Genomic DNA, 12,276 nt, shown 5'->3' on the forward strand with positions numbered 1-12,276 from the left:
TTGGAGGGGCAGAAAATGGACTTCTGTGTCATCAACTAGTGTGAGTTGTAATAATAATATTCTTTGTTAAATAGTGAATAGCATTTTTTTTTTCATTTGAACTCAAGCAACTAATATCAGAAACCTCTGTTCATTCTTGGCACTCTGAAAAGTCATAAGATTGTAGCAGACAAGCTTTGAAGTGATTATTTGTTGTTCAGTTGCTAAGTCATGTCTGATTCTTTGTGACTCCATGAACTGCAGCATGCCATTCTTCCTTGTCTTTCACTGTCTCCCTGAGTGTGCTCATATTCATGTTCACTGCATCAGTGATGCCATCCAACCATCTCATCCTCTATTGCCCCCTTCTCCTCTTGCCCTCAGTCTTTCCCAGCATCAGGGTTTTTTCTATTGAGTTGGCTCTTCGCGTGAGGTGGCCAAAGTATTGGAGCTGCAGCTTCAGCCTCAGTCCTTCCAATGAATACTCAGCACTGATTTCCTTTAGGATTGACTGGGTAGATCTCTTTGCAGTCCAGGTGACTCTTAAGAGTCTTCTCCAGCACCATAGTTCAAATGCATCAGTTCTTTGGTGCTCAACCATCCTTATGATCTAATTCTCACATCCATACATGACTACTGGAAAAACCATACCTGTGACTATGTGTGGACCTTTGTTGGTAAAGTAATGGCTCTGCTTTTTAATAGGCTGTCTAGGTTGGTCATAGCTTTTCTTCCACGGAGCAAACGTCTTTTAATTTCATGGCTCTAGTCACAATCTGCAGTGACTCTGAAGCCCAAGAAAATAAAGTCTGTCACTGTTTCCATTGTTTCCCCATCTATTTGCCTTGATGTGAGGGGACCAGATGCCATGATCTTAGTTTTCTGAATGTTGAGTTTTATGCCAGCTTTTTCACTTTCCTCTTTCACCTTCATCAAGAGGCTCTTTAGTTCCTCTTCACTTTCTGCCGTTAAAGTGGCATCATCTGCATATTTGAGGTTGTTGATATTTCTCATGGTAATCTTGATTCTAAGCTTGTGATTGATCCAGCCTGGCATCAGCATTTCACATGATGTACTCTGCATAGAAGTTAAATAAGCAGGGTGACAGTACTGCCTTGATGTACTGCTTTCCCAATTTTGAACCAGTCGGTTGTTCCATGTCTTGTTTTAACTGTTGCTTCTTGTCCTGCATACAGGTTTCTCAGGAGGCAGATAAGGTGGTCTGGTATTCCCATCTTTTTAAGAATTTTCCAGAGTTTGTTGTGATTCACACGGTCAAAGACTTTAGCATAGTCAGTGAAGCAGAAGTAGATGTTTTTTGGAATTCCCTTGCTTTTTCTATTATCCAACAGATGTTGGCAATTTGATCTCTGGTTCCTCTGCCTTTTCTAAATCCAGCTTGAACACCTGGAACTTCTCAGTTCACGTACTGCTGAAACCTAGCTTGAAGGATTTTGAGCATAATCTTGCTAGTATGTGAAATGAGTGCAATTGTATGGTAATTTGGACATTGTTTGGCATTGCCTTTCTTTGGCACTGGAATGAAAACTGACCTTTTCCAATTCTGTGGCCACTACTGAGTTTTCCAAATTTGCTGGCATATTGGGTGCAGCACTTGAACAGCATCATCTTTTAGATTTGAATTAGCTCAACTGGAATTCCATCACCTCCACTAGCTTTGTTTGTAGTGATGCTTCCTAAGGCCCACTTGACTTCACACTCCAGGATTTGGCTCTAGGTGAGTGACCACACCATCATGGTTATGTGGGTCATTAAAAGACTTGTACAGTTCTTCTGTGTATTCTTGCCACCTTTCTTAATCTCTTCTGCTTCTATTAGGTCCTTGCTGTTTCTGTCCTTTATTGTGCCAATCTTTGCGTGAAATTCCCCTTGGTATCTCTAATTTTCTTGAAGAGATCTCTAGTCTTTCCCGTTTTGTTGTTTTCCTATGTTTCTTTGCATTGCTCAGTTAAGAGAATCTCTCCTTGCTATTCTCTGGAACTCTGCATTCAGATGGGTGTATCTTTCCCTTCCTCCTTTGCCTTTCTCTTTTCTTCTTTTCTCAGCTATTTGTAGGGCCTCCTCAGGCAGCCACTTGGGGATGGTTTTAGTCACCACCTCCTGTACAGTGATACAAACCTCCATCCATAGTTCTTCAGGTACTCTGTCTAAGTGACTGTATAGGGTCCTTTTCAGGAGTTAACTGTTGGTCAAGCTCTAAACTGCAAAATGTAAGCACAAAGGTAAAAACGAGAGGAGTAAGGATATAGCTGAGTATGTGATTTTACTGTTCACCATGGAAATATTCAAATATATGTATAAAAAACCATTAAGTTATACCAATGAAATTGTAATTTTTATAGGTCAAAAAGATCAAATGTACCAATGCCACATGGTTCAACTGCATAGAATGATTCCCATGTGCCCCATCACCCAGCTTCACCAGTGATCACCTCACACTCAATCTTTTCATCTGTTCTTTCCCTTGTTACTCCCCACCCTGGATAATTGTGAAGGAAGTCTAAGACAACCTATCATTTAATTCATATATATACATTGATGGCACATGTAAGTTTTATACACACACACACACACACACACACACACATACACATTTTTGGCCATGCCATGTGCCATGCAGGACCTTAATTCCCCAGTCAGAGCTGGAACCTGTGGACCAGGAATTGATCCCGCACCGCCTGCAGTGGAAGCTTTGTAAACTTAACCACTGGACCACCAGGGAGATACTCCCCGTGTATATTTTAAATAGTGATTTTTAAATGGGTAGGTTGGAGGCAGAAAAGTCATTGGGAAAGTCCCTGACGCTGGGAAAGATTGAGGGCAGAAGGAGAAGAGGATGAGATGGCTGGATGGCATCACTGATGCAATGTACATGAACGTGGGCAAACTTCGGGAGACGGTGAGGGACAGGGAGGCCTGACATGCTGCAGTCCATGGGGTCGCAAAGAGTTGGACAGGATTGGGTGACTGAACAACAACAGGGTGTAGGCAGAGAAATAGTTATCTTACTCTCCAGCCTTGGGAGTAAAAGATTTAAGAAAATGGACAAATGTTTAACTCTAGGGACATTAAACAATGCTCAAGTCCCTCCTCAGGAATAATCAGAAACCATTGTTGGCACTGTGCTTTTCAAATTCCATTGAATTCTGGAGAACAATGGTTGTTTCTCCACATCTCCAGGGATCTCAGGTCATCTAGCAGCGTTACCATTTGGGTTTTATCTTGCAGATTATTACCTCCGGTTTACTTACACCCTCTTTCTCAAGACTGTTGAATTGTCATGCTACAAGAGGCCTTTGAATCCTCTGTCAGTGTGTCTCAATTCTGGATGACAGAAAAATCAACTGTGGCTTTTAAAAACTATATTATCTGCCTGTCTCCCAAGTCAATACAAATAAAAGCAAAAATAAACAAATGGGACCTATCAAACTTACAAGCTGTTGCAAAGAAACAGCATTAAAGAAAACCATTAAAACAAAAGCCTACAGAGTGGGGGAAAATATTTGCAAATGATGCCACAGATAAAGAACTTAATTTCCAAAATATACAAGCAGCTCATACAATTCAAAACAAAACAAAACCCCCCCCAAACAATCCAACCAAAAAATGGGCAGAAGACCTAAATAGACACTTCTCCAAAGAAGACATACAGCTGGCCAATAGGCACATGAAGAGATGCTCATCGCTAATCATTAGATGCAAATCAAAACTACAATGAGGCAACACCTCACACCGGACACAGTGGCCGTCATTACAAAACCTACAGAGAGTTCCCTGGCAGCCCAGTGGTTAAGACTTCACCTTCCACTGGAGGATTCAATCCCTGGTCAGGGAGTTAGGATCACACATGCATCTTGGCCAAAAAGAAACAATACAAAGCAGGAACAGTATGGTAACCAATTCAGTACAATTCTCTTTAGAAATAGTCTACATCAGAAAAAAATGTACAGATAATAAATGCAGGAGAGGGTGTGAAGAAAGGGGACCCCCCCCCTCACTGCTGCTGGCAACATAACTGGGTACAACCACTATGGCAGACAGAATGGAGGTTCCTCAAGAAACTAACAGTGGAGTTGCAGTATGATCTTGCAATCCCACTCCTAGGCATCTATCCAGACAAAACTGTGATTTGAAAAGATACATGCGCCCTAATGTTCCTAGCAACCCTATTTACAATGGCCGAGACATGGAAGCAACCTAAATGTCCACTGACAGATGAATGGACAAAGAAGATGTGGTACATATAGACAATGGAATAGTACTCAGCCATAAGAAAGGATGAAATGCTACTTGCAGCCACACAGATGGACCTAGAAATTATCATACTAAGTGAAGCAAGTCAGAAAAAGACAAATACTATGTGCTCTCACTTATATGTGGTATCTAACATACAACACAAATGGACATATCTATGAAACAAATAGGCTCACACACATGGAGAACAGACTTGTGGTTGCCACGGTGGAGGGGATGGAAGGATTGGAAGTTTGGGACTAGCAGATGCAAACTATTATATATAGGATGGATAAACAACAAGGTCCTACTGTATTGCACAGGGAACCATATTCAGTATCCTGTGACAAGCCATAATGGAAAAGAATACGAAAAAGAATATATATAACTGAATGACTTTGTAATACAACAGAAATTAACACAACTTTGTAAATCAGTTCAGTTCAGTTCAGTTGCTCAGTCGGGTCCGACTCTTTGCGACCCCATGAACCACAGTACGCCAGGCCTCCTTGTCCATCACCAACTCCTGGAGTCTACCCAAACCCATGTCCATTGAGTCGGTGATGCCATCCAACCATCTCATCCTCTGTCGTCCCCTTCTCCTCCTGCCCTTAATCTTTCCCAGCATCAGGGTCTTTTCAAATGAGTCAGCTCTTTGCATGAGGTGACCAAACTATTGGAATTTCAGCTTCAACATCAGTCCTTCCAGTGAACACCCAGGACTGATCTCCTTTAGGATGGACTGGTTGGATCTCCTTGTAGTCCAAGGGACTCTCCAGAGTCTTCTCCAACACCACAGTTCAAAAGTATCAATTCTTCTGTGCTCAGCTTGCTTTATAGTCCAACTCTCACATCCATACATGACCACTGGAAAAACCATAGCCTTGAGTAGACGGACCTTTGTTGACAAAGTAATGTCTCTGCTCAACTTTACTTCAATAAATGTTTTTTAAAAAATGCAATCTGGACCTCACTGCAGTCCTATTGAATCAGAGTCCCTGGGTGGGGCTTGGGGAGCTGCAACTTGGATCTCCCTAGGTGATTTTTTTTTTTAATTTGCAATATAGATGACATACATTATATTAGTTTCAGGTATAGAATATAGTACATTAACATTTGTATACATTATGAATTAGTCACCACAATGTCTAGCCAGCATGTGTCACCATATAAAATTATTATAATATTGATTGCTTCTATATTATATGCTTCCCTGGTGGTTCAGTGGTAAAGAACTCGCCTACCAATGCAGGAGACACAGGTTCGACCCCTGGGTCAGGAAGATCCCCTGGAAAGGAGATGGCAACCCACTCCAGTATTATTGCTTGGAAAATCCCATGGACAGAGGAGCCTGGCAGGCCACAGTCCGTAGGGTCACAAAAGAGTCGGACACGACTGAGCGACTAAACAACAACATGTGACCAGGTCAAACCTCAGTCATGTTGAAAACAAAAAAGAAAGCTAAAGTGGGTTCTGCCAACCTTGGCTTTCTGCTGACCTTGACCAAGCAAACAAGCCAGCCTTGGTGAGCAAACATGTGCCACCCAGACGTGCCCTGCCACCCTTCTTCTCAAGGTGAAGTCTGGAGAGTTACCAACCTAGGGATGGCTTTGGTGACGCAGTTTCCCCCTCCTATTTCTTTCCTTCACCTTTAGCCAAATCCACGCAGCTAGCTGTGGGGTGAACTGACACATGACAAAATTGGCCCCCGTAGAAATTCACACATTCCTTTCATACAGTGCAAGAGAGCAGGAGAGGCTTTTGAAGTCAAGAGGGTGTGCCGGGCAGGGAGTACACGTGATTAGAGGCAAAGGGGCTGAGGGACAGATACTAGGAACCTCCTTCCCGTTCCTCGGCATGTGACAAAGCTGGAAAAGGGGGAAGACTTTCGGTTTTCCGTGAGGTCTCAAATCTTGAAGAATCCTAAATTTGTTTGCATTTAGGAACCCGTAACAGGTTCTGTTGCTAGATGAAACTCAAGTTCATTTAAGGTGAGTCTAATGATTGAATTTTCACTGGCATCAGGGCACAGTAGCTATAGTAGTTTGCAGTCCATAGTCCACTCGTAACTTGAATCAGAAACTGAAAGGCAGGCATGTAAGTGGGAGGAGAGATTTCATTAATTCGTTCAACAAATATTTCTTGACTGATGACTGAGAGCGGTTTGGTGCTAGTTGGGGAGAGTACAGCTCAGCCTGGAGCAAAACCCAAGTCATTCCTCTGAGGTGTGGTGGGGAGGTAAAAAGGCAGAGTTGATAAGTCCAAATGTTGTTCAGTCACTCAGTCGTGTCCAGCTCTTTGCGATCCCATGGACTGCAGCACCCCAGGCTTCCCTGTCCTTCACTATCTCCTGAATTTTGCTCAAACTCCTGTCCCTCATGTCCATTGAGTCAGTGATGCCATCCAACCATCTCATCGCCTGCTGTCCCCTTCTCTTCTTGCCTTCAATCTTTCCCAGCATCAGGGTCTTTTGCAATGAGCCAGCTCTTCACATCAGGTGGCCAAAGTATTGGAGTTTCAGCTTCAACATCAGTCCTTCCAATGAATATTCAGGAATGATTTCCTTTAGGATTAGCTGGTTGGATCTCCTTGCAGTCTAAGGGACTCTCAAGAGTCTTCTCCAATACCACAGTTCAAAAGCATCATTTCTTCAGTGCTCAGCCTTCTTTATAGTCCAACTCTCACATCCATAGATGACTACTGGAAAAACCATAGCTTTGACTATGTGGACCTTTGTTGGTAAAATAATGTCTCTGCTTTTTAATACGCTATCTGTCATAGCTTATCTTCCAAGAAGCAAGCGTCTTTTAATTTAATGGCTGCAGTCACCGTCCACAGTGATTTTGGACCCCAAGAAAATGAAATCTGTCACTGTTTCTGTTGTTTCCCCATCTGTTTGCTATGAGTGATGGGACGGGATGCCATGCTCTTAGTTTTTTGAATGTTGAGTTTTAAGCCAGCTTTTCACTCTCCCCTTTCACCTTCATCAAGAGGCTCTTTAACTCCTCTTCACTTAGTGCCATAAGGGAGCTGCCATCTGCATATCTGAGGTTTTTGGTATTCTCCCAGCAATCTTGATTCTGGCTTGTGCTTCATCCAACCCAGCATTTCACATGATGTACCCTGCATAGAAGTTAAATAAGCAGGGTGACAGTATACAGCCTTGATGTACTCCTTTCCCAATTTTGAACCAGTCCATTGTTCTCTGTTCAATTCTAACTGTTGCTTCTTGACCTGGATATGTTTCTCAGGAGGCAGGTTAAGTGATCTGGTATTTCCATCTCTTTAAGAATTTTCCACAGTTTGAAAAAAAAAAAAAAGAATTTTCCACAGTTTGTTGTGATCCACCCACACAGTCAAAGGCTTTATAGCATAGTCAGTGAAGAGAAGTAGATGGTTTTTGGAATTCTCTTGCTTTTTCATATGATCCAACCAGCGGATGCTGGCAATTTGATCTCTGGTTCCTCTGCCTTTTCTAAATCCAGCTTGAACATCTGGAAGTTCTTGGTCACATACCGTTGAAGGCTGGCTTGAAGGATTTTGAGCATTACTTTGCTAGCATGTGAAATGAGTGCAGTTGTGCGGTAGTTTGAACATTCTTTGGCATTGCCTTTCTTTGGGATTGGAATGAAAACTGACCTTTTCCAATCCTGTGACCACTGCTGAGTTCTCCAAATTTGCTGGCATATTGAGTGCAGCACTTTCATAGCCTCATCTTTTAGGATTTGAAATAGCTCAACTGGAATTCCATCACCTCCACTAGCTTTGCTCATAGTGATGCTTCCTAAGCCCACTTGACCTCACACTCCAGGATGTCCAGCTCTAGGTGAGTGATCACACCGTCATAGTTATCTGGGTCATAAAGATAATTTTTATTTAGTTCTTCTGTGTATTCTTGCCACCTCTTCTTAATATCTTCTGCTTCTGTTAGGTCCATACTGTTTTTGTCCTTTATTATGCCCATCTTTGCATGAAATGTTCCCTTGGTATCTAATTTTCTTGAAGAGCTCTCTAGTCTTTCCCATTCTATTGTTTTCCTCAATTTCTTTCCTTTGTTCACTTAGGAAGGCTTTCTTATCTCTCCTTGCTATTCTTTGAAACTCTGCATTCAGATGGGTATATCTTTCCTTTTCTCCTTTGCCTTTCACTTCTTTTCTTTTCTCAGCTATTTGTAGCTTATGGCCTCCTTAGGCAACCGTTTTGCCTTTTTCCATTTCTTTTCCTTGGGGATGGTTTTGATCACCACCTTCTGTATAGTATTATGAACTTCTGTTCATAGTTCTTCAGGTACTCTATCTATCAGATCTAATCCCTTGAATCTATTCGTTACTTTCACTATTTAATCATAAGGGATTTGATTTAGGTCATACCTGAATGGCCTAGTGATTTTCCTTCCTTTTTCAATTTAAGTCTGAATTTTACAATAGGAGTTCATGATCTGAGCCACAGTCATTTCCTGGTCTTGATTTTGCTGACTGTACAGAGCTTCTCCATCTTGGGCTGCAAAGAATATAATCAGTCTGATTTCAGTATTGATCATCTGGTGATGTTCATGTGTAGAGTACCAAGTACATGTATGCTTATGCACATGCACATCAAATAGAATGAGAGGTAAGTGCTGCTAAGAAAAAGGAGGGAAGGGGCAGAGCCCAGTTTGTGGGTCTGTGTGTCAGTGGTGGTTTTATGTAGATGAGTGGGAACAGGAAGCAAGAGAGAGACAGGCAGCCTTTGGGAGAAAGGGTGCTGGACCACTGCCTTTCATCAGTAGCTCCTTATTCTTCCCCATGAGGCCTCAGAACCTAAACTTCCATCAGTTAAAGGCATTTACTCCCCACTGAGCCACTGTGCCTTCACTTTCTACCTACATCTTCATTAGACCTACACACAACATAGTGACCCCTGGGCAGCCTCTTCCTGCTGGATGTGCGGCCCCTCAGATACTTTCTAGCCTCCTAACAGGCCAGGTTGGTGGTCTGGTCTGGTCTCTGTCCTCCTCACTCTCCAGGGTAGGGCATGACTGCATTGCTGCTCTCTCAAGCTCCATCTGTGGCATCAATGACCCCTAACCTCTGCAGGAGGTGTGCAGAGCTGTCATACTTGGACTCCTGTGGTCTCAAGGGCAATTACCTTGAGGCTGAGGGGCAGTGAGCTGGCTGCCTTCCCAGGTTTTAGCTCATTCACTTCTCCCTGTAGCCCTGGGAGTTTGGTTTGTCTATTATCCTCAGTTTGCAGATGACGGAAATTGCCCACAGCTAGAGGCAGAGTTGGGCAAGTCTTATCCACAAAGAAAATCCCTTTCTTTAAGGAAACAAAGCGCAGTTATAGAAAGTTCAAAGGTCTAGGGTTTAAATACTGCCCCAGTGTAGTCACAAGGCAGAAAAATGGTGACTCAGGAAAGGAGAGAGGACTTAAGTACTGTTAAGTACTGCCTGTGGGTTGGCACAAAAAAGGATTACTTGTGAGGATCCTAGATAGAATGACCAACTTAGGTATGGGAGAGCCATCTAATACACCTGTGGATAGCTTTGTTCATTCATCTTTCTGTTGCTAAAGGAATTTGTCAAAAATTACAGAAAGTTACAAAAAGTCATCCAGAATCAGAAGAATGTCCACAAACTGACCACACACTCCACAACTCCCCTCCTTCACCCTCTTTAAAAACCTTTCCCTTAAAAAAAAACCTTTCCCTGAAAGCCTTCAAGGAGTTCAGTCCCTTTGAGCACTCACCACCTGGACTCCTTGCTTGCCGCCTTCAATAAATGCTGCACTTTTCCTTCACCACAGCCTGGTGTCCGTAAATCAGCTTTTTTGGGTGAGCGGACCTGAATTTGGTTTGGTAACAGTGCCATGCTCCATGGATCCCGAATGCCCTTGAAAGCCAGTTAAAAATAAGAGAGACTAGGTCTAACCAGTCAATTTACATACTTACTATTCAAGGAAAGTTTAGTGAGCCCTGCCAGGCTCTGTTAGAGAGTTGGGGACATGGTGGCAAACAAATACGGCCCTTTCTCTCCCAGAGCCCTTGTGATGGTTCATGACTGAAGCAGGCACATATCTGGATGGAACATCTGTGGTAGCAATACATACCTGGAAGGAAATAAGTTGGGAATGGGAAGGGGCAGATCCCATTTGTGGATTGTTCTGGATTTTTTAAAAAAGATTTATTTATTTATGGGCTGTGGTGGGTCTCCATTGCTGAATGAGGGCTTTGTGTAGTTGTGGGGAGGGGGACTACTCTTCACTGTGGTCCACGGGCTTCTCTTGTTGCAGAGCGTGGGTTCTAGGATGTCTGGACCTCAGGAGTTAAGGCACTTGGGTTCAGTCATTATGGCTCCTGGGCTTGGTTGCTCCTCAGCATGTGGGATCTTCCTGGACGAGGGGTCGAACCGGTGTCCCTTGCATTGCAAGGCAGATTCTTAACGACTGGGCTACCAGGGGAGCCTCAGATCCCAGTTTTGTGGAGCCTGAAGCTTATCTGAGGGCCATCTTTTAGAAAAAGAATACATGAGCTATTATTTTTCCAGGGCTGTCATCACAAAGTATCACAGATTGGAGGCTTCAGCAGTAATTCTCTCAGTTCTGGAAGCTGGAAATCCAAGGTAGGGCTGCCTCCTTCCAAGAACTCTGAGGGCAGGTCTGTTCCAGCCCTCCTTGGCTCATCCTTGGCTTGTAGATGACACATCACTCCATCCTCCACCTTCCCATGGTGGTGTTCCTGCACTGACAACTTCCTGTAAGTCTTGCTGGATTAGGAGCATGACTTTGCCTTTTTAATTTTATATTGGAGTATAGTTAATTAACAATGTTGTGTTAGTTTCAACTGTACAGCAAAGTGCTTCTGTTATATATATGCATGTATCTATTCTTTTTCAAATTCTTTTCCCATTTAGGTTATTACAAGAATATTGAGCAGATTTCCCTGAACTACACAGTGGATCCTTGTTGGCTATCTATTTTATAAATAGTAGGGTGTACAGACAAGCCCAAACTCCCTTTTTAATTGTGCATACCCACCTCACCCCCACCAGCATCGCCTCATTTTAACTAATCACATCCAATGACCCTACATCTGATAAGATCCCATCCTGAAATAGGCAGCCTCCAGCATGGGGACAAAATTCAACCCAAACACAAGGCTAGGGCTCTTCCCAGGGCTTGTAGGGCCCTGTGCCAGTGAGGGGCTCTGAGGCATAGCTTCTTCAGCGTGGCAGCAGCTGTCCCCCGGGATGCAGGTGAGGAATGGTGTGACGGGGGTGGGCGCACCAGTGGAGGGGATGCGGCAGACACATCACTGCCCCTCCTGTCCTCTGCACCCACCCTGGAGGCCCCAGTCCCTCTTTTGCAGAAGCCCTCCCTGGGTTTCTCAAGGGCTTCCTCTGTCCCCACCCTCAGCAGCCTAGAAGTGGCCCCAGGAGAAACCATCAAGCAAAGAGGGAAGGGGTTGGTGAATGTACCCCTCAGCCTCCTCCTCCCTCAGAGGGATTTTTTAAAAAATCTTTTATTGTGAGTGCAGATGCAGAAAAACATCGAGGGCTTCGTGGATTACTCTAAGGCAGACACTGCATGACCACTGGGGGACTGTTCTCAGGTGTGACCCGTCCAGTCTCAGAAGCCACAGCACCAAGGCGAGACTTTTCTGACTCACTTCTCCATTGCCTTATTGTGCTCCTGGGACCACATTCCAGGTAAGTGGCTTGCATCAGTTTCTTGTCTCTGGATCAGTTTTTGGTGAAACGCAAAGCATGCAGTTGGTAAGGAGAGGCTTCTTAAGAGAGACGGCATCTACGGTGGGACCTGGGTGTTGAAAGGACATTGGCCGTGCAGGAATGTGGTCTGGTGTTTCAGATGGGGGGGCGGCCCATGGAGGCCCCAGGAGAATGGGCCCAGGTGCCCGGGCAACAGAAAGAAGCCTGCTATATGGCTGTGACACAGCCACAGGAGAGGCAACAGAAGTCTGGAGATCCTGTGTGTGTGTCTGTGTGCGTATGCACGTATCTGAGTTGTGTGGGTGGTGGGGCGAGGGCCCTGTGGGGAGAGGCCGTG

General features: G+C 44.0%; 1 protein-coding gene across 5 annotated transcripts in view; it reads left to right on the forward strand.

Annotated features, from left to right (window-relative positions):
- NVL (nuclear VCP like) overlaps positions 1 to 12,276 on the forward strand; it is a 113,331-nt gene that overhangs the window by 92,603 nt on the left and 8,452 nt on the right. For all 5 annotated transcript variants that reach the window (XR_011490395.1, XR_011490396.1, XR_011490397.1 and 2 more), the window contains one exon: positions 11,747 to 11,918. The gene's annotated coding sequence lies outside the window, so the exon portion shown is untranslated. The remainder of the gene's footprint in view (positions 1 to 11,746; positions 11,919 to 12,276) is intronic.

This window comes from Odocoileus virginianus, chromosome 11 (assembly GCF_023699985.2).
Source record: "Odocoileus virginianus isolate 20LAN1187 ecotype Illinois chromosome 11, Ovbor_1.2, whole genome shotgun sequence".
In the NCBI taxonomy this organism is placed as follows: Eukaryota; Metazoa; Chordata; class Mammalia; order Artiodactyla; family Cervidae; genus Odocoileus; species Odocoileus virginianus.